General features: G+C 45.7%; 1 protein-coding gene across 1 annotated transcript in view; it reads right to left on the minus strand.

Annotated features, from left to right (window-relative positions):
• The window catches only part of Dab1 (DAB adaptor protein 1), a 1,075,383-nt gene extending 1,054,205 nt beyond the window's left edge, over positions 1-21,178 (minus strand). The window contains exon 1 of the mRNA XM_057785280.1: positions 20,965-21,178. The gene's annotated coding sequence lies outside the window, so the exon portion shown is untranslated. The remainder of the gene's footprint in view (positions 1-20,964) is intronic.
• Positions 21,179-21,982: the final 804 nt, after the last annotated feature.

Here is a 21,982-nt window from a genome sequence, read left to right on the forward strand (position 1 = left end):
CCTCCCAGCGCCCAAACCAGGGTTCACTGGTTCCCCCTAGGTTGGCTCAGCCACCTGCCTACCTTCCTGGGATCGGATTCCATGCCAGAATCTGTTGCTCCTGCGTCTTCCCCATAGTCCTCTCTGCGGAGTACAGGCATCAAGACTGATACCTTTGTTTCTTTTTCATTAAGTTGACAAGAGAAACGAGGTCACCTTCCTGCCCATGGTCTTTCTCACCCCTAAAACAATCCCGGTCAGGAAGTCACCGAACAGGCTTGCTTCCTAGCTGTCCTGTCAAAGGCCAGTAGATCTGGGAATAAAGTAACACACTGGGCATTTAATTTTTAAAGAGAGAGCAAAATGGTGAGGAGACTTTAAAAATTGCTCCTAGCTCTGTGTGTAATCAACAGCCAGGCTGGGGGTCACCACCAATCCCCACATCTCTTGAGGCTTAGGAGCAGGTGGGGTATTTGTGTCTGGAGTCAGAGAAAATTGCAGAGCTGACCCCTGCTTTCCCTTTCCCGTGCTCAGAAAGGACCCTTCTCTACGATCTATGACAAAGCCCAGATTCTTATTGAAGCAGTGGCTTTCGGCTGGCTAGCCCCCTCCAACGGCTTGACCATTAGCAAAGAATCCATTCAAAGGGCAAAGTGGCACCCTCCCAACAAGGATTCTCCATGAGGGCCGAGGGTATTACACGTGACAGCTTAAGTCTGCAGGAAGACAACTGCTCCAGATAAATAGCTGGTCTTGAGATCTGCTGCTTTATCAGCTGTAAACACATGGCCAAATGCAGCAACCAAGTGAGTATTTATTAAACTGAGGCTGCACTGAGTTGGTAGGGGGTATAACACAATAATATTAATATCGATTGGATATTTATGATGCCCCCCACACTTTATTTGGCCTCTCTAAACCACACAGCATCTCAGGAATTGCAGCGTCACGTTTGTGGGTGTGATGGGAGAGATAAAATGATGACTCAGACAGACTGAGCTGGGAGTCTCCCTGTGCATCTGCTTAACTATGTGATCGTGATAAAGTTACCCAGCTTCTCTGGGTCAGTGTGTCCCCAGCTTTCCCTTGGGTATGAGTACAGCAGCAACTTCATGGGATTATGGTGCGCTAATGAATGCATAACTTGCCAGCACTTACAAAGTGCCTAGTGCATGGTCAGAGACTGTGCTGGTTATCTTTGTTGTTGTGTTTCATTGTATAAATGGAGCAACCAAGTCTGGAGCCAGTAAGTGAATTAGTCAAGATCACAAAGGCAACAAAAGGGGACTAGAAATACGACACGGAGCTGCTCCTTCAGCTCCATCCCAATCCCTCCACAGTCTGGGAATATTCTTATTTAAAGGTTAGATATTACAAGCAAGACAGAGGAGGGCTCTTTGGAAAATAATGAGCTTTCAGAGCAGCAAGAGAACATAACTGTGACTTGTGACTAAGACTCTCCATACACAGATGGTAGACAGACATGAAATTCAAGTCTTAAGACACCTTGCTGCGGTCTACAGATGAGGGAGGGCATGGCAGGACCAGGCTGGACAAGGTATTAAAGTGCACGCAAAGGCAGGCAACAGGGACATGAAGCAAGCAGGAGGCTTAGGGTACAGAACCACACCTCTGTGTGGTCAGTGCGGCTATAATAATGACTGTGGTAGTTGTATCACTGCAAGGTTTGAAGCAGAGCTTCCTCCGCACAGCAAAATGCTGATCTTGTTTATTTAAGACTATCTAGACCACACCCTCCGGGGTCCTGATTTAAAAGTAATCAAGTGGAAATAGGCGGAGTGTAGGATCCCAAATTTCAAATTTGAGCATGGACCATTCAGAAAATTTCTAGATCTATCTCTAGGACAGCCATGTGTGACTGTTCCCATGATTCCATGTCACAGATGCGAAGACTGAGACTGAGGTGAGCAAGACCAGCAAGTGGCAGAGTATGAATTCAGACCAAAGCTGGGCTGACTCTAAGTGCATGCTCTCCCTTGTAAAGTATTCTGTGTGATGTCATTCCTTCTACTATAAATTAATTGACATTGGTTCCTTTCACTAAGGGCTTTAGACAAGCCTGTGGGGGGAAAAAAGAGAAGAAAACAAAAGAAATAGAAAAGAAAAAAATCAAAAACATCAGTTGAGTTCTTCTTATTTCAAAAAAAAATTAAATAAATATGGGATCCACTAAGTAGTAGCTTTCTTGATGCCACAGAGCAACTGGAGGTAAAAATGATGTCTGAGAAGAGAATGTGCAAGGGGGGACCTGGCACTGAACTGGGGTGACATCCTTCACAGTTCGGGCAATCCAGCTAATGAGACGAGGGGCCCTAGCTCTGAAAGTGCGGCTCCTTGTGATGAGTGGCCTTCCCTCGGACCAGGCCATGGCTGCCTTGCACTTTCCAAAGTCGGTCACAATAGGGTGGCATCTGAATCAATGGCTCTTTTTCTCCCTCCAGGCACTGCTAATGAACTCACTGAATGCCCAGCACCCTGCTTGGCACTGAAGCTCAATGGAAGAACAGCTTGTGGCCCTGGAGAGCTCAGGTTTAAGGGAGAGGACACTGAAATAAAATTCTAAGTGGCAGGCAGTGCCAAGCAGGAAGAGAGAATGCCTCCCAGGATGGGCAGGAAGTATGTTTAGAGCAGGGCAGGTGTGAAGGGTTTTTATGTGAACAAGCTTGCTGTAGAATGGAAATAAAAAGCAGGGAACAGGATGGAGCAGCAATCACGGGGCCATGGTGAAATATTCTCTCCCTATATAGCCCTCTCTGACCATTTATAGATGGACTAGGATTTTGCCTTTTATCCTGCTTTATTTCTCTTACCATTTACTAGCTATTGGTAGCATTACATCATTTATTAGTTCACTGCCCATCTCTCCCACAGGGATGCAAACAGTATCCAAGCAGATACTTCCCGGTGCTGTCCCAGAGCCTAGAACTCTGTATCACACAGTAGATGCTCAACACGTAGATACCTTCTCAGTAAATGCAGTTATGAGGCAGTGTCATTGAAAACACAATGTCAATATTGATTCGCCCCTTCCTTTATAGAACACAGAGAAGGAAGTGTTTCATAAGCACCCCTCTTTTCTCTTGTTCTCCTAATGTAAATTAAGTATAATGAAATGTAGACAGAGCTCACCTGCCCCAGGGTTTAATCCTCCCAATAGTGAAAAAGGCAAGAGTGGGGAAGAGAAGCAAAAAAGAAGAAAAGGATGAGGAGAGGCAGGAGAAGGAAGGGACACAGAAAACTGAATTTTCAGTTCATATTATTTTAGTGTCTGTAACAACCTGATGACCAAGTGTCTTAGGGTTTCTATTGCTGCGATAAAACACCATGGCTACTTTTATGTCAACTTGCCACAAGCTAGAGGCAACAGAGGAAGGATTCTCAATTGAGAGAAGGACTCCATAAGATCAGGCTGTAGGCAAACATGTATGGCACTTTATTGATAGTGATTGATGTGGAAGGACCCAGCTCATTGTGGGTGGTGCCATCCTGGGCTGTTGGCCCTGGGTTCTATAAGAAAGCAGGTTGAGCAAACCATGAGAAGCAAGCCAGTAAAGAACCCCACCACAATGGTCTCTACATCAGCTCCTGCCTCCAGGTTCCTGCCCTGATTGAGTTCCTGTCCTGACTTCCTTTGATAATGAACTGTGATGTGGAAGCGTAAGAACAGTAAACATGATTCTCCCCAAGTTGCTTGTGGTCACCATGTTCTGCTCCAGAAACAATAACCATAACTAAGACAATGACCAAAAAACAATTTGGGGAGGAAAGGGCTCCTTTCAGCTTCCAGGTCACAGTCAGTCCCTGAGGGAAGTCAGGGCAGAGCTCAAGGCAGAAACCTGAAGACAGGAACTAGAACAGAGACCACAAAGGAACACTGCTTACTTACTGTCTTGCTCCCCATATCTTACTCAGTTTATCTTCTTGTAAGTCTCAGGTCCACGTGACCAAGGCCCTCCAATGATTGGTAAATCACTAGTCAAGAAAATATCCTACAACCGGGCTGGTCTTTGGAAACATTTTCTCAAAGTTCCCTCCTCTCAGATGAAGAGCTGGAGAGCTTATGGGCAGTTGAGGAAAAATGGCCCAGGCACAGCAAAACATATCCTCAGCCAATACTGAAGGAATTCTAGGTGCCTGTGATTTACTTAGTCTCTAAGACAATGAGTGAAGCACCCGGGGCTAGAGTCTTCACCAAGAGCTACTTGGCAACCTAGAGACCACCTCGGAAACCCTACAAACACTGCAGGAGCAGCAGGTGTCTACCATGCCAACATGGCTGAACTGCAGACTCTAGAGGGCTTACCTTATCCCGGACTCCCATTATGGTCTCCAACTCAAAGCACTCATGCGCCTTTCTCATGGTCTACAGAAAGAGGCTCAGACCCCAAAAAACTTGATGAAGGTTCCCCCAAATACTTAAGGTTCAAATCCAAAGTCCAGAAAGTCTCACTCCTCAATCTGGGATCTCCTTCCCATGTTGCAGTAAGCTCTGGACCAGAGACATTTGAAATTTTAAAGAAACTCTCCATTTTAGCTCTCCGAACACGTGACAGCTTCTCACCCCAGATTGTTCTCAGCTCAGTATGAAAACATATAACAGAGGATGAATGCCTGAGTGAAAGAAAGACCTAAACTTAAATTATTCCCAAACGGCAAGCTATTGTCAGTGATTGACAGCCAGCCTCGACACTCACCAGTGACAGCCACACACAAAGTAAGCCTTCAAAGAGAGCTCAGTTTTCTTCAATTAGCAGAGCTGAAATGAAACCATTTAGGAAATTATACTATTGGGCGACTGGTGGATTTTAAACATGATGAGAAAAATAAAGGCTGGGCTTGATGGTAACCAGTAGCAGAGCTGGAGCTCTCAGAGATGCCTGGCTTGGGAGCAAGCGGGTCCTGGAACTCATACCCACCCGCCCCCCTGCCACAGGTCCAGCCTGGACACAGTCATTCTCTCGTTAACTCAAACCTCATTGATTCTGTGCCGCATACAAGAGTTCTGGCAACAGCTGAAGGGCTCTGGCCCATGCTCCCCCACCTGCCTCCATTTCCACCCTCACCCCTACATCTCACACAAGGATTCAGTGTGGGATACTTTTTTGACAGGTGGCATAGAGGGTGTTGTGGGGTACTGGGGGAGAACAGAGACAGACCTACGAAGATGAAACTCCGTACTGCATGGAAAACTGTCATCTGTGGTATAAGTGCCAGCCCAGGAGGAAGTGTGCTCAGCCATCAAGAGAAGAGCAAGGGTGGCCAGGGCAAAGGGCAGGTGGCCGCAGAAGGAATGGACCTCTTTTCTACCGCAGCACCTGTCCTCTGGCCCTTGTATTTTACACAGCTCTGGAAAACTGCAAGGGCTCAAGTCGCTCACTAACATTCACTCAACAAACCAGGACTGCCAAGGCTAGGAGGACCCAAGAACGAGGCACACATAGGCTAGACTCAGTCCTCAGGGGAGGGCCATGTTACAGGCTGGACTTCCTCCTGAGGCAAACACAGCATGTGACATTCACTCAGCTCAAACCTCTGGGGTTCTTGGACTCTCTAGGTTCAAGCCCTGGGTAAACAGACAAGGGAAACCAGAGAAAGGCAGGCATCTATCTGTTTGAAACAGAAGTATGGGATGGTTTGACTCATCTGAATCCCAGAAGAATAGAATGATGAAGATTCAACCTCATCCTTTACGCTGTCTCCAAATAGCGGTGTAAGGAACACTCAATCCTCTGGGTGAGTAAGTCACATCCTGCCTTCCTACCTCCACCTGTGCCTGGGTAGAGTTTGGTGCAAATTTAAAATGCTAATTAGGGAATATTTAATGAAGCACTACTCTGAGTCAGTGCTCGTTTCGTTTAATGCCCTTCAGCATGCTGTGGAGCAGATCCAGGGGCCATCATCCTTGCTGTACAGGGATGGGAACTGAAAGGCAAAGGGGTGAAATGTTAGCCACTCTGTAAGAGACAGAACTGCTGTTTGAAGACCATGCTCAAGCCCCAGCCATGGGAGCATCCTAATTCAAGACCCTTGCAAATTCATCTCTTCCCAACTACCTGATCTGTTAAAAAAAAAAAAAAAGTTATCCAACACAGGGGTAGGCACACACCCTCTTAGTCAGGAGCCTGCATATTCAGCCTGCTCCCATCTTTGTTCATTTTGTCTTCCTGTAATGAGGTGGGCATTTAGGAAACAAAGAGATGAAGTAGTCACCTCTCTCCTGCACTTTTAACGCAAATGATATACTGTAAGATCCAGAACTGAAAGGACTGGTGCCTAGACATTATAACCCAGCAGGCTTTTTAGTCATCTAAACTCCTAAGCTATCAAGCACTCAAGTCAAGGGCTGCCTGGAGAACGTGCAGACCCAGAGACCACTGTCAGATAGAGGTTGGGTCCTGGTCTCTCACAAGCAGGCCACTGGTGGTGAGCAGGGCTCAAAGAGCCCCTCTGAGAGGGTTCCACTCTGCTGACCACGGGCTAAGGGCGGCCCAGCAGCCTAGGGAAGGGAGCAAGTTGCAGCTCCAAGGCTAGTGAGGGCCCAGTCACGTGCAGCCAGAGGCAGCCAATTAAAGTTAATTGGCCACCTGTTGATGAGACACCCCCACCCCCAGGCAGAGGCCACTGTTGGACTTTGGAGAGGCCTATGCTTGCCCCTCTGCCTGCCACCTGCCCTCCTACCTGCAGATATGTGCCCTGATTTGACTAATGAGCTGATGCCACAGAAGGAGGAGGCTATAGGGGGAGGGCACAAGCCGCCAAGAAGCACTTTCTCCTAATAAACTTTCCAGGACACTCCTGAGAGCCACGGTTGGATTCTCCCATGAATGTAGCCCCAGGTGCTGAGGGGCAGAGGCACAGAGCAACACCTCATTTAGCAGGGAACAAATGGCCTCCTTTCAGCCCAGCAGATAAAACATCCTGCTCAGATAGGGCCCTGCAAAAGGCAAGCAAGACACAGGGGAGATGCCGAGCACCTCCCAGCTCAAGATAGCCTGGGATGGCTTCAGGAAGAGAACGGAAAGGTGGTGTCATTTTCAACCAAGCCAGAAGGCAAAAGCAACGTGAGAATAATGTTGCAATCAAGATGAACATTAGCAGTCACGGGAGTTAATGGGTGTGCACATGGCCCTCCGAGAATATAGCACGGGTCCCCACCCACCATCTCTTTACAACAACTTCAATCAGCACTAGAGAAGAGAAGCAGCTTCCCCACCTTACTGAAAAGCACCTGGTTGGTGGGGGTGGAGCCAGTGCTAGGGAATTGGAAGTCTAAGGCTAGGGTCACACAAACCCAGCACCGTGGCCATGGTTCAAGTCCAACCTCTGCGTTCCAAACCCAGACTTTTTAATCTTCCTGCTATGTTTGGTTAAGGGAGTTGTTTCATTTTTGATCACAGTATATTAAGAGTAGAAAACCAGACATATTAAACAGCACAATTAGCTTGCTTGCTGCTGGTCCCCGACACACACAGAGAGAGAGAGAGAGAGAGAGAGAGAGAGAGAGAGAGAGAGAGAGAGAGAGAGAGAGAGAGGAGAGAGAGAAGAGAGAGAGAAGAAAGAAGAGAGAGAGATTCACAGCTTCTCCATCTTCCACCATCTACAATTCAAGCTCTGATAATGAAGACTTTATGCAAAAGTAATAATAAAAATGTGGTGGTGTCCCTTTAAGACAGTAGATGCCAGACACCGGGCTGCTTTGGGTTATAATAAGGACATAAGGCAGAAAGGCTGGTAGGGAGGGAGAAACACGCACATGAGAGTCAGTAGTGTTCCCCCGACACAGTAGGGGAGCAATCACTGTGCGCTGAATTGAAGGTAGTAAAGGAAGCATGGAGCCACCGGGAGAAGAGAGAGAAGGTATTCTGTGGAAACCTGGCTACTCCCTGTAAGATGCTCGGCTGGGAATTTGGCACAGGGAAGACATTTGCCACCTTCCAAGCTGGTCCCAATGTCAGCTGGAAGCTGCCACTGTCTTAACATCACACACGGAAAGAGAGCACAGCAGGACATGGACTTCCAAGAGGACCCTGGGAAATGCCTGACCTTCACGGCAGTCCTGACAGTGGTCACCTCAGTGTCATGTTCTCTTTCTGTAAGAGGAGAAGTTTTAGGGCAGAGAGAAGGTTGTAAGGAAGGCGGGATTGTTAATGAAATTCTAGTGACAATACAGTCACCAAGGCCTGATGCCAGGAGGCATACTCCTTCACCACTGTTGGGCTTTTCCAGGGGCAAGATTGCCTGGTGGGGACTTCTGTCAGTTTCTTACTTTTCGATCCTCAAGGCACTGGTGGTTTCAAAGCACTTTGAAGTATGCTAGAAATATCTCCGATCACCACTTCCCACCCACCTCCTCAAGAAGTGCCCAAAGGATCATCACCATAGATTGGTCAACAGCAATAATAACGATAATCCTAGTATGACCAAAGTGGCCAACTTTCTTTCTTCTGTATTTCATTGGAGTACCTCACATGTATTATTTTATTGGCCCTTTGAAAAATAATCCTGTGATGTTTAACTTGGCAGTGGCTGTACAGTGACATGGTGACAAGGTCACATGGTCACTTTAAGGCCTGTGGCCCTCACCAGGACCCTGGCACTCATTTGCATAACCACTATATCCTAGACATTTTCCTAGCTGCTAGGATACAAAGATCAAGACAGTGCAACTCGGGGAAGCTCTCATAACTCAGATAGTCAGAGAGACCAAAGTTCACGGCAAGTGTAGACATGAAGAGATGGCTGGGGGCTTTGGGCCTTGTGGAAGGGAGCACAAGGGCTTCTCGAAGGAAACAATGCCTCAGACTGGAAGGGGAGGTGAAACTTTGTCAAATGACAAATGAAGGGCAGGGACGAGCACTCTGCTGTGGGGGGGTGTAGAGGGCAGCAGGTGCAGAGACAGGGAGGGCAGCAGAGCATAGCCATGGCTATGTCTTCTCAACAGTGCAGAAGAGAGAGAGCCGGGCAGTGGGCAAAAGAACACCGGAGAGGAATGAGACTGAGAAAATGGGGTTTGAATGGATATCTGTCAGGCCACGGAGTTTGGAGCTCATCTTGAAGACTAAAGCGGCTTCTGGGGTTTTCTGAGCAAGTGTATGATGTTCTAAAGAAACATTCACTCCACAGTTCCATTCTACCCTCCAGGGGGCGTAGCAAGCTCACAGCCCTTCCAGTCTCTCCTCTCAAAGGAAAGGGGTGATTTGCTCTTCCGGTAAAATCAGGAACAGCCAACCAATGTGGAAGAGAAGCAGCTATGCTCTAGGCTCAGGCAGGGTCATGCCTGCCCTAAACTTGTGCTCATTTTACTTTCATGCAAAGCCCCCATGACCGTGGAGTATCCAGAGACATTAGCTGACATGCTGCCATGAGGTTTGAGAGATGGGCTCTAAGCGAGCAAGTATTGGTGCACAGAGTAACCTCAGAGCAGCTTGGATGAAGAGCTGCCCCACCCATCCCTAGAAACAGTATTGTGCTCAACCGCCAAAAAACTCAGGGTATGATGAGTTTCTACCTTTAACTCTGAGTAGGGCTCTCAAGTTTCTCTCAGTGTTCCATGGAAGGCCAACTGTGCACTCCAAAAGGGACAAGATGAATTATTCCCATCATCTTAGACTAATTTAGAAAATGCCAGAAGCTACACAGCCTAAATGTTCTGATCAACTTTAAGAGAAATAAGACTTGTGATTTCATCTTTGACTAAGTTGGGCTCACCTCTTATTTGATTTTTTAAGTTGAAGAGAAAAAGAACACATTTATGCATCTTCCCTGGAAGCCTCCTTCCCCTTTCAAAAGGAAAACAAATGCCATTCTACCTTGTAAACAGGGAGAACAGTTGTAATCAGCCACGTGGCTAAAGCAAACTCAATTCCAGAGCCAGCCCGGAGTAAGGGCAAGTTTGCTTTTGTACTAATCAGGCAATATGAGCCTGTGGGGTGCAGAGACTTCAGGCAGGAGATGATGCAATGTATTGATTATCTGGGGACCCTTCATAAATAACAATCAGATTCGCAAGCCCTCAAACCCACTTGTGTCGTTCACAGGGGGCTGATGTCCTCCTTGACACTCAGCGAGTTGTCCCAACACACCTGTTTGCAAAGCATGTGGCCTCCATACCCAAACCTCTTATAGCTGGAAATGGGAGTTAAGTAAAAACTAAGGACAGCTAACCTTGAGTAGAATCATAAAAAATTAGACAGGACAACATGGACTAAAACACAGAAAGAAAAAAAAAAAAAAACAAAAACAGCCAAGAAGTCCAAAAGGTCCTCAAACCTTGAATTACTGGTTACTTCAAATCTTTTCTTGTATTTTTCATTATTAGAACAAGAAGGGAAAGACTGGAAACCAAGCTGTTCTTGTGGCAGGACTCTCTCAGCCTTCACATAGCAGGGGGTGGGTGCAGAGGAAGTAGGCAATGTCTGCCTTGCACACAAACTCTGGCGAACTTACAAGCTAGCTGAGAGGACACCAGAATGAGAAGAGTCAGAGGGACTGCTTGCTGTGTCTACCAATATCTGTTCTTCTCATCTTCCAAAACTGGAAGCTCCATTCTGGCACAAATCCACTCAAAATAAAAATAATAATCCTTAGTCTCTCTTCTGTTAGGAATGAGGATGTAAGACTAACTTGTAGGTGCGACTCCCGGCCGTGTCCTTAAAATAAATGGGAGCTCCTCTTTTGCTCCGTTTATCCATTCCTAGTGTCTGGCCAGAATGAGGACATGGTGATGTCACATCATGGACCATGAAGACAGCATTGTACCCAAGGGATAAGGACACATCTAGGTAAGGGGTTGGAACCTATGACTTCCTAGCTCACAGCCTCTCTGCAGGCTCAGACATGTACAAAACTGAGAATTGCATGACTATCATTATAAAGCACCTTTGAAACACTTTGTTTAGGGCCTTGGTTATAAGCAATTAGACTGATGTGCTAATCCATGGAGAAAAAACTAACAGTACAACAAAAGTTACATCTCTACTGGAAAGCGACACCCTTCAGACAGGGAAATGGCACTCAGGCCAAACCTGGTGGCTATGAACTCATCACCTATCGGTTTTTCAAATGGGCATAATTCCTGATTATATTAATTCACAGCTATAGCTAATACAGATCGAAATACAAGAGAAGAGCACTGAACATAAAACTAGATCAGCTGACAATGACAATACCAAGACAAGAAGCACAATCTGACAGTGAAGGGGAAGACACGGAAACATAAACCCTGGATATGAGAAGAATCAATCCACACATAAAAATATAATTTTAAAATCTACGAGGTCAGATGTCTGGGGCCTCTCTTATTTAGAGGCGAACAATCTTGTGTCTCAAAATAGCCTATAAGCATATCGAGTGTAAGCTCAGCGTAATAACGGATGTTCACAACGATATTTCTGAATCATTCTATTTTGGAAAGCATGGAAGTAATTCATTTATAAGTATTTTCAGAACATTAGTCATCTTGAAACTTTGCTTATTTGAAATATTTCAGTCCATGTGACACCATGCACATAAATTATTCCACACAGACCATTGTTAGATGAAATATATTTGGGTAGCCCATGCATGGTCAATGTTTATAGTCATGTGTTTTCTAGCTCCACTTCTTCAGGCCTTGCCTAGAGGTAATGACCTAGAGATGAATTATACACCCTGACTGTGGGACTAGTCATCGCTGCTGTCAGGAAATGCCTAGTCTGGTTTAGACACAAACAAAGAGATCATTATAACTTGGATCACGCCTCTATGTGGGGGAAATATATGTGATATAGATAAATGAAAAGGAAAAGCACGATCCAACATATAAAAGGTGCTCTGATGAAATGAGACATACCTAACCTAGAGGAACGCTGGGCAAAGATGATGAATGGGGGACTCCCAGTCTCATAATGAACATGAAAAGATGCACCTGCCTGTCAAACACCTAGAAAATACAAAGCAGGGGAGCAACGCAATACCACCCCATTGCCTGTGAGGCTCAAGAAAAAGAATGATCACACTTGCTGTCGGCAAGAGTGGGAAAGGTTACTCTGTACATGGGAAGGAAAACATGAGTTAATATGTTCCTTGGAAAGTTACATGGTGCCATCTACTACACTTTAAGAGAGACCTATCCTTCCACTGAGGAAAATTACTTTTGGGCATCTACTTGTACGAGTTACAGCATCAATAGAAACAGTAAGTGTACAAGACTGGCAATTTCAGCATCATTTATAAAAATCTGTGAGCAAAATTAAATTCATGTCAGCAAGGAAATGGTAGAAAAAGCTGTGGCATATTTGTCCTATCAAAAAGTATATAGTCATTGACAACAGCAGTGTATCTATACCAACTTACTCAAAGAAGGCTGCTTTGTGTGTGTGTGTGTGTGTGTGTGTGTGTGTGTATCTGCCTGCTATGTGTATATGTGTGTAGGGGTGTTTGTCTGTATCTGTGTTTGAATACACATATGTATAAATGACAGTAGAAGAGAATTTAGGTCCTTAAGTTAATTTGTAAACAATCAAAAAGCTATGAGAAAGTAGATGTCCAAGATAAAATAATATAGAATTAAATATACAAACTAATGCGATTTATGCGTGCATGTGCACATACGTGCATATAAATCAGAAGAATCACAAAATGATTCAGCAAACAGCTAAAGTTGTATCTGCAGTAGACCAACAGCTGCAATAGATGTGGTCACCATAATGCATTTACAAAACGATCTTTACTTAACATTGACAAACGAAAACAGTGTGGCTTTTAGCCAGCTCCACAAATGGACACATATTTTGAGAGCTTAGGACCCTGTCCATGGTGACACCATGTGTTATACTCAGATATAAACTTCAGTTTGGTGACATTTTTATTTTAAACCCTCCTTCCTGTTGGTTTCCAACTTCCCTGTAAATATTTGCTTGGAAAAAAATGTCACCAAAAGATCTAAACTCAAATGGGGATGGGGGTCATTTTGAAACACAAAGCTGCTGCATTTTGCATGTTAACTAAAGAAGTCTAAGACCTCTGGCTCAGAGCTCATTTCAGGAAAGAGATGCCTTTATTTATTAAAAGCCAATAAATACAAATGAATTATTTAATATTCACACTTGTTAATAGGAACATATGCTTTGACAGATAAATTAAAAGGTTATCTGATGTCACCAGGTCACTGTTTTTTGCAATGTGGCTATTTGGGGAGCCTCACGGAAGTCTTTTTAATATATAGTATCCTTGCACTGTCACCAATAAGAAGATAATAATACCGCTTCCTTGTGCAAACCGAAAAGTGACTCACCGTGGTCCTCTGCAGCTGATGCCAACCTAAGAAAAGCTCTTCTGACACAAGGTGTCTTTCACTCTCTGTCCCAGGCTTCAGAACACAAAGGACCCAGTTTACCTATCCCCGTCACTCTATTAGAACACATGGCAGGTAATGTCATTATTATATTTCTAAGGAATTGAAAGCGATAAACAAAACATCAGGCAACATTTCATATAGCTGACAGCTCAACAGGAGGAAAAGACAGGAGAAAAACTCAGTAAAATGCAATACTATAACTTTTTAGACAGTAGTCCCGCTGAGCATTGAGATGATAAAAAAAAATAAGAAAGTGTTCAGGATTTCATGCTTAGCTGGATGTTAAGAGCAGCAACAACTGGGTAGTGGTGGTGCACACCTTTAATCCCAACACTCAGAAGGCAGAGGCAGGCAGATCTCTGTGAAGCCAGCCTGGTCTATATGACAAGTTCCAGGATACCTAGAACTGTTACACAGAGAAAACCTGTCTCAAAACAAAACAAAACACACAACAACAACAAAAGAGCAGCAACAGGCACCAGTGAGGAAAGCCCAGAGAAAGGAACTGAGAACTGACATTAACACCAGACCTACTACAGGGTCACAATCCCAATCCTAATCTTAGTAGGGATAAGACACCCAGCCTTCTAGAACCTCATAAAACTCAGTCTCCTAATAGGAAAACATGAGATTGTTTTGATATAATGGAATAGCATGGGAAGTATCCATAAGCAAAAGATAAAGCATCTCAGTAGAGACAGCTTTTGTTAAACCATCAGCAATAATGCTGTTGGTGTTGCTAGTGCTGCTGCTGCTGCCGCTGCTGCTACTGACGATGTTGATGCTGCTGCTGCTGCTGCTGCTGCTGCTGATGATGATGATGCTGACGATGCTGATGATGCTGATGGTGATGATGGTGATGATGATGCTGATGATGTTAATGATGCTGATGATGATGGTGATGCTGATGGTGCTGATGGTGATGATGCTGATGGTGATGATGATGATGATGCTGCTGCTGCTGATGATGATGATAGTGATGATGATGCTGATGACGATGGTGATGATGATGATGCTGCTGATGCTGCTGCTGATAAGGTGGTGCTGGTGGCAGCGGTGGTAATGATAATGGTGGTGGTGGTAACAATGGTGCTAATAATGATGCCAGGGGTAGCTCTAAATGCTTATAAACTGTAGTATTTCACAGAGCTCCCAGAATCTTGTATAATTGATCAGTTAGGAGTACAAGTCACCTATTTTAAATCCCAGCTCCACTGGTTGGCATCTTATGTTCTTCCCAGGTCGAATTTGAAGATAAACCAAGTTTACTCATCTGAAGCCTAGAGAGCAGAACCTTGCACATAATAAATGTTTTTTTCCTCTTAAATGGAGCTCTTGGACAGAAGGCTCTGCAAGGCTATGCTCTAATATGCCAGAGGGTTAGCAACAGCAATCCAGACGCAACTCAGCACAGTGGGAAGAGCACCGTCTCCTGGGTCCAAAGGGCTTAAGCTAGATGTAGGCTCTTCATGCACCAAGATCCAGGACAAGGGACTCAATGTCTTTGCTCCTTGATTAGAATCTCAGCAAAGACTTCATCATTGCCATGTTGGCACCAATTAATTGAGGATAAAGTGAAGACCATAACACTATTCACAGGATTAATACGAGGATAGAATGGGAGAATGGCGGATGCAAGTTCAGCCACATGTCTGACTTACAGGAAGCCGGCAGTAAGTGAATAAGTAGGATTCTAGGGCATTACCCTACCCAAAAGTCAAATATCAAATCCATTCTCTTATGACCTGCAGTACCTACTGCAACACTGACAAAGTATTCAAATTCATAGTTTTCAACCATCCTACAGGACCAGAAGTCACATCTACAACTATTCCCCAGAGTCCCAAGCCATATGGTTCTAATTAAAATAATACCTTAAAATGCAGTTGAGTAGAACCAGGGGATAGAAGGCTCACTTAACAAAATTGTTACAGAAAATGTTGACCCTTCTAGTGCTTCAGTCTCCAGACATGGGTGACAGTAAAGCCCACCCCTTTCCAGTAGGAATGTCTATAGCCACCCTTTGTGCACACCACTGACTCACGGTACACAACTAAAAGCAACATGTTTTACTCCTTTCTAGGATCAGCTCTTACATGTAAGGATACACAATGACCCATGAGCTCAAATACCTGGGCTAGGACTCTACCTCCTACTGTCTCTAAAGGCTTGACTAATGTATGTTAGACAGACATTTTTTTCTGTAGAAAGAAATTGACACCTGTTTTATTTACTTTTCAATAGTTGTGAAGAGGTACAATAGCCAAGAAAACTTATTTAAAAGTATATTGAGGGTTTATAGGTTCAGAGGACAAGTCCACGACTATCATAAGACAGCAGGCAGGCAAGCAGACATGGTGCTGAAGCAGTAGCTGAGAGCTGACATCCTGTTCCATAAGCATGAGGCAGAGAAAAGGAGCTAGCTGGATATGTCATGGGCTTTCAAACCTTATGCCCAAGCCTGGTGACATAACTCTGCCAACAAGGCCACACCTCCTAATCCTTCCCAAACAGATCTACCAATTAGAGATCAACTATTCAATATATGAGTCTAAGAGGGCCATTCTCATCCAAACCACCACACCAACTCACTGGAAAAGTAACTGAAGGCGTGGGCTAGGAGACTCTAAACTTTCATGCTCTGAGAAAATACTGGGTGCATAAAACTATAGTGCTTATATCTGATGCCCTCAGATCTTTATGGAGTAAAATAAAAAGCAGATAGACAGTAAAGTGAAGGTCTGAGTTTCAACTCAGACTCTACTGTCCTTTCTCTTTCTGACTTGGTCAATCGATGTAACCTCTTGAAGCCTGGTGCTCTTCTCCTGTAAAAGTAAGGATTGCGATGCTATCACATAGGGTGATGGTGCACTTAATGGGGCTATTCAGTGAACATTTTAAAATAAACTCAGTTCATATTATTGTCTCATTGTTTAAAATGATCCCAGTGGGTTGTAGTGCTCATATCTCCCACAACTGCTGGGCATCACCACATGTGTATCTTCTGCCGTAAGGAGCATGTGTGTGCCTGCCTGTACTCCATGGTCCCCAGATACAATCTAGTTAGAAAAACATGGCATTAAGTCCGAGAAGCAGCACAAATGTTTAGCAATGTGTGTTCAACATAGAGGGTATGTATTTAAACAATCAAGGGTGAGATTGTTATTGTTATGTTTATCTTAAATAGTTTCATTTGAATTTTTGAAAAATTTTATTGTTTTTTAAACAAAAAAATAGAGTAAGAAAAAATAACCAGTCTTGGGGCTCACACCTATAAACCCAACACTCAGGAGGCAGAAGCAGGAGGAATGCTGTGAGTTTGATGCGAGCTTAAGGTCTGTAGTGAGTTCTAGAATAGCAAGAAGGCTTCAGAGCAATACTCTTTACAGAAAGAGATGAAGGAGAGTGGGCAGAGGGAGAGAGAGGGGAGGGATGGAGGAAGGGTGCAGAGAAAATAAGGAACAATGGGATAATATTAAGGGCTCTGACCATCCTTTAGAAGCTCCTAAATGAAGTGGTCACTAAACTGTAATCATGCCTGTGCTAATCATTTGTGGTATGCCCTGGGATGAATGAAGAAAATGAACTGCCCCTTGTTTTAAAGGAATGTACACTCTGTTGGAATATATAGATCCTGGAAACTCCTGATACCCACTTCAAAAGATGTGTGTGACAAGAACAGAGGGAAGAGAAGCTCCACATAAGAAAAAGGTCTTTGTATGATATTCCTTGTAAGATGGACCTTGAGTGATGAGTTCAGCTCCCTAGACTGAAGAACAACACAGTGGTTTCCAATGGGTAAAACAGCAAAGGTACCAGTACATGTGGAATGCCAATAGGATATGAATGCATATATAGACACAGGTGGATGTAGTGTAGCATGCATCAGTGTGTGAAGGATGCAATACAGCTGTGCCTGTGTATATTTTGTGCATGCAAACAAGTCTGTGTTGGCACGGCTAGGAAGCAAATAGGGCTATGGCGTTGGGTATGTGTGATTTGATGTACGGGTATATATGTGAAGGTTTGTGACACTGCTTGTGTGTGTGTGTATGAACTTATATATTTATAAGCACACTTGTGAATGTGTGAATAATATTCTATGTGTATATTTGTCAGCAAGATTATGTATATATGCAAAAGTGTATGATGCAGTAAGTATACCTTGGGTGTGCATATGTGAGATGAATGAAGTATGTGCATATGTGTGTGACAGCATATGTGGACTGTATATGTATGCTGGGATGTATGCCAGGCTGTTTGCTTATGTAAGCATTACTATATGCATGTATAAGTTGTGATTTGTGCGATTCTGTATGCATTGGTATGAGGGTGTGCAGTACTGGGTGCAAGTCATGGGGTGTATGTATTGAAATGCATGTGTGAAACACTGGGAAGGAAGGAAGGAAGGAAGGAAGGAAGGAAGGAGGGAGGGAGGGAGGGAGGGAGGGAGGGAGGGAGGGAGGGAGGGAGGGACGGATGAGGCCAACCAGTGAAAGCCCTTGATGTCTGTGGTCAGGAATTTAAATAATATGCTCTAAGCAATGGTGTGCCCTTTCTGGTTTTGATCTGGGAAGAAATGTGATCAAAGGCATGTTTTAGAAAGATCATATCAGCTGCAGATGGGCCTGTTCCAGAGGGCAGAAGATGAGCTGGGAAGCCTAAATGATGCCTGCATGGGGGTTAGGAGGCCGGAGAAGAGAAATGGCTGACTTATTTTTTCTATTACCTCACTATCCTTCACTTTATTTCCCTAAGGTTAAATAAATAGTACACTTTAAAAAAAAAAAAAAAAAGTTGTCCATTCCATGGAAGAAAGATCCCCAAACAAAGGGATACCTCTTTCAAATCATGAGCTGCTCAGCCTCACTTGATCCAGCCAAAAGCAAGCTCTCTACTGGGCAAAGCAGCACTACCCTGTAAACACAGCAGTCCTGACCCCACTGCACCAATGGGGAACCCCAGGCAAGGATGAGAGGATGCGAGATGGAGTAACAGGCTCTCTGCGATTAAACACTCATTTAGTAACTGTCTGATTGTATCAAAGGTGCGTGGCAGGCAGCAGCCTCTCTGGAACAACTCTTGGGCAGCTTAAGGTCTTCTCTCACTTTTTTTTTTCCCCAAGCCAAATGGCAGGACACGACTTGCTTCATCTGAGCACTGTTCTTTCTCTTGGTGCTAATGTTACTGTTTTCTGTCCCTGTCCCCTGAATCCCCTCCACATCCCTTTCCTCTGCCCCATCTCTCTTTCCTCTTTCCCGCTCTCTGACTTTATCTGAAATCTTGGTTTTCTCTGTCTCTGTCTCTTCATTTCTCACTAATGCCATTCCACCACCACCCCTTTCTGTCTTCCTTTTCCTCTCATTGTTCTCTTCCCATATCTCTTCCTACTATAAAAGGAAAAAAAAGTAATCTATTTTAGTAAAAGAGCAAGGTCTTGGCTAGCACTAGAATCTACAACAAATATAGTAACTGCAAAGCAACTGGCTGAGGTGAGCTTCTAAGGGGAGAAAAAAACCCTTAGCAAACAGCAAGCACTGTTTTTAAAGCCACTCATTTTGAAGAAAAGAAGAGCAACATAGGGCTGGCAGTTGCCCCCTGGACACCAGTATCACCAGGTACTCTTCTAAATGGGTAATTCCTATTTGCTAAGCAGCCCCAGCCAGCTCCCTCCCTCTGCACTGGGAAGGATCTGGCTCTAGCGCCACGTTGCACTGCCCAGCTATTCCTCCCATCCAGCACAGCAAGGGAAAAAAAAAGCCATAAAATTCAGAACCAGCTCCTGTCAGCACTGCAGGCATTGCAGAGACCACTAGGTCCAAACCCCCATCAGATCATGGGTAGAGATGGGGGCCCTGAGACCATGAAACCCAAAGGGATCCCATTACTGGAAATCTCAAACGTAAGACCTGTTGCAAAACCTTGTCTGTCTGAGGAAACACCTCCAGGTTTTTGCCTTGGGAACAGGATTCTACTGCCTTATGTTCAGGTGTCTAAATAGATAGCAGCAGCTTAATCTCGGCACAAAAAATGAGTTTAAAAGGCACACGGTGCCTTTGGAATGCACTGCATGCACCCTGCAAAGGAGATGTGATGGGGAAGTGTGCAGGCGAGAAGGCTGCAGCGGTGGAGGGCTCTACGCTCTGAAGACCTTTTTAATATGGCTGTATTGTAATACTGCAGTGCCAAACCCCACCAGTGGTTCCAAAAAAGAAAAGGGGAAAAAAAGCCTCGCTATGCAGCAGAACTTCCCAGCCCTGGAAACAGATTGCCTCCCTTTTGCACCCATTTAATAATGGCTTTATTTAGCACAGTCGGGGGAGATGTGTGTTCTGCTAGGCAGTGCACAGAAAGCTCCGTCTGCAACGACACAATTCTTCCTACATTAAACTAAGATGCAATCCTCTAAACTCAGCTTCTCGAAGCATAGCAATGCCACTGTGAGGAGGTGCGATTCACAGAGGGAGCCCCTTGAAGGTTTGTATGTGTGTGTGGTGGGGGGTCAGGCAGGCAAGGGGACACACCTTTCCTCCAAGCGGTTAGATACTCCATGCTGCCTGCAAAGTCCACCCAGACTGCGCTGTCAAGGGTTAATTTCCTCAGCAAAAACTAAAACACACATACACCCTACTTCATCCCCCACCATCTCGGTCACCAGCGCATATTTGAATTCTCTTAATCTTAAATTCCAGAAGCCCTCCCCCATGCCCCATCAGTCCTATCTTTTGGGAACAGCTCCTGCACCTGGGCTTGATTCCCGCCTCATCACCAATGGAAGCCCAAAGAGCCCGGCATAATTATTTTCCTACAAGGTTATGCCTAATTGGCCACTAACCTAATTGATTAATCATCTCATTTTTCAAAGCAGCATCCAGGAGTCAGGCTAGCGAGGAGATGGGAAAACATGTATGCAATGGTCCAAGAGGTAAAAAAAAAAAAAATACAGGCCTAGGGAAAGACCCCCAGCCAGCTAAATCGAAGTGGCCAGAAATGAAAAGAGAACGCCACGACACGAGCAGGGAAATGCGCACAACCATAAGAGGACCTAACCAGGAACCTCTAAACTGCCAGAGTCCTGCAGGCTCCAACAGGAATGAAGTTGTTTTCCCTGGGGACCGAAGGGTTAAATGACTGTGCGTCAACCCTGTCTCCTCTGTGCTGGAGGGGAGTCGAATCCACTTGTCCCCTTCTCAGGCAAATCCCCCCTAGTGGTCCTAAGGGTCGCCCCGGCTTTCTGACCACAACTTGCTCCTCTGTGCGCGGCCCTCATCTGCGCCTTTGCGCGCTACCCAAAACTTTGTGCACACTGTGGCCGCCGCCTGGCCGCTTTGCGCGGCGGAACGCGCCACCAAGTCCAAGTGCTGCAGGCAGCTCTTCCACAGGCAACGCCGCACAGCTTTGGGCATCAGACTTTTCCTCCGCCTCCAGTCCCCACGCAGGGGCTCCCTCGTGGCTGCGGGAACGCGCCTCCCGGCCCGCAGTGAGCATCGCGGCCGCAGCGCTGCGGACCACCACCCTGCAGTCTCCCTATGGCGCCCACCCGACGGCTGGACGCCTGTGGCCACCCTTGCCCTGACGCGCCCACCCCAGCCTTCTACGCCGCGGCCGCCAGGCGCAACATCTCCTACCTTCCAGCCGCTGAGGACCACACTGCCAGCTCAGCCCTCTAGACTCATCATCCTATGGTTGCAGAACAGGGCGTCCGGACTCTGCTTTTGTTCCCTAGGGCAGGGAGGTCCGTGCGGGGCCAAGGAGCGGGAGATGCCACGGAGCTGGGTATCTGGGAGAAAGGAGGCTCACTCCCAGCAGCTCTGCTGGCAGCAGTAGTGGCGGCGGCAGCCGTGGTGGCAGCAGCAGCAGCAGTAGAGATAGTGCCGGCTCTCTGCAGGCTACATCTTTCATACCTTATACATCACTACCGAATTCCCCCGAATAGGAGAGCCCTTCAGCATTTCGCCACCTAATGCTGGAGCTGGGGCTGGCAACAGTGATTTGGCTGGACCTGGCCACAGTATGGACTCTGTTAAGGGGACAGGACCTCAGCAGGCACTCGCCACTCGCAGACTCCCTCCTAGACAACAACAGCACCTCCTATAACCATCCCTGGTCTCCCAGCAGCTCTCTGCTCAGGCTCAGGCGTTCTGTGTCTGCTCCCAAGAAGGTCTGAGCTTTAGGACAAGCAACAGTGATTTATTATGGCAACTCATTCCCAACTGCCTGTTTGGATCTTCCCAAGGCGTGTCTTCCCACGGGATCTTAGTGCTGCAGATGCACCCTCATGATTGCACACGGGTTCTGCACACCTGGGGAGCAGGCTTGTTTGTAGACAGTGGGGCAGGCAGGAGAGGCGTCCACTTGCAGCTGTGAGACCTTAGCAAATTGCCAAATGTTTGAGTCCGTGGTGGCTTCATCTCTAAAATGGGAATCAGATGAGTTCTCCTGTAAGGTTGCGGTGAGAACAAGGAAAATAAGCACAGAGTGGAGCGCCCCAAACAAAGCTTTTCCTTCCTTCTCCCAATGAAAGCCTGCCCTGGGGGGGGGAGTCAGCAACAATTCACTCAGTAAATATTTGCCACGAGTTTTCCCTCTGTCTTATGCCAGCTTCTATTTTATAGAATAGGGTAGAGCTTACCTTGGATTGTCTTC

The sequence above is a fragment of the Chionomys nivalis genome, chromosome 11 (genome assembly GCF_950005125.1).
Source record: "Chionomys nivalis chromosome 11, mChiNiv1.1, whole genome shotgun sequence".
Classification (NCBI taxonomy): Eukaryota; Metazoa; Chordata; class Mammalia; order Rodentia; family Cricetidae; genus Chionomys; species Chionomys nivalis.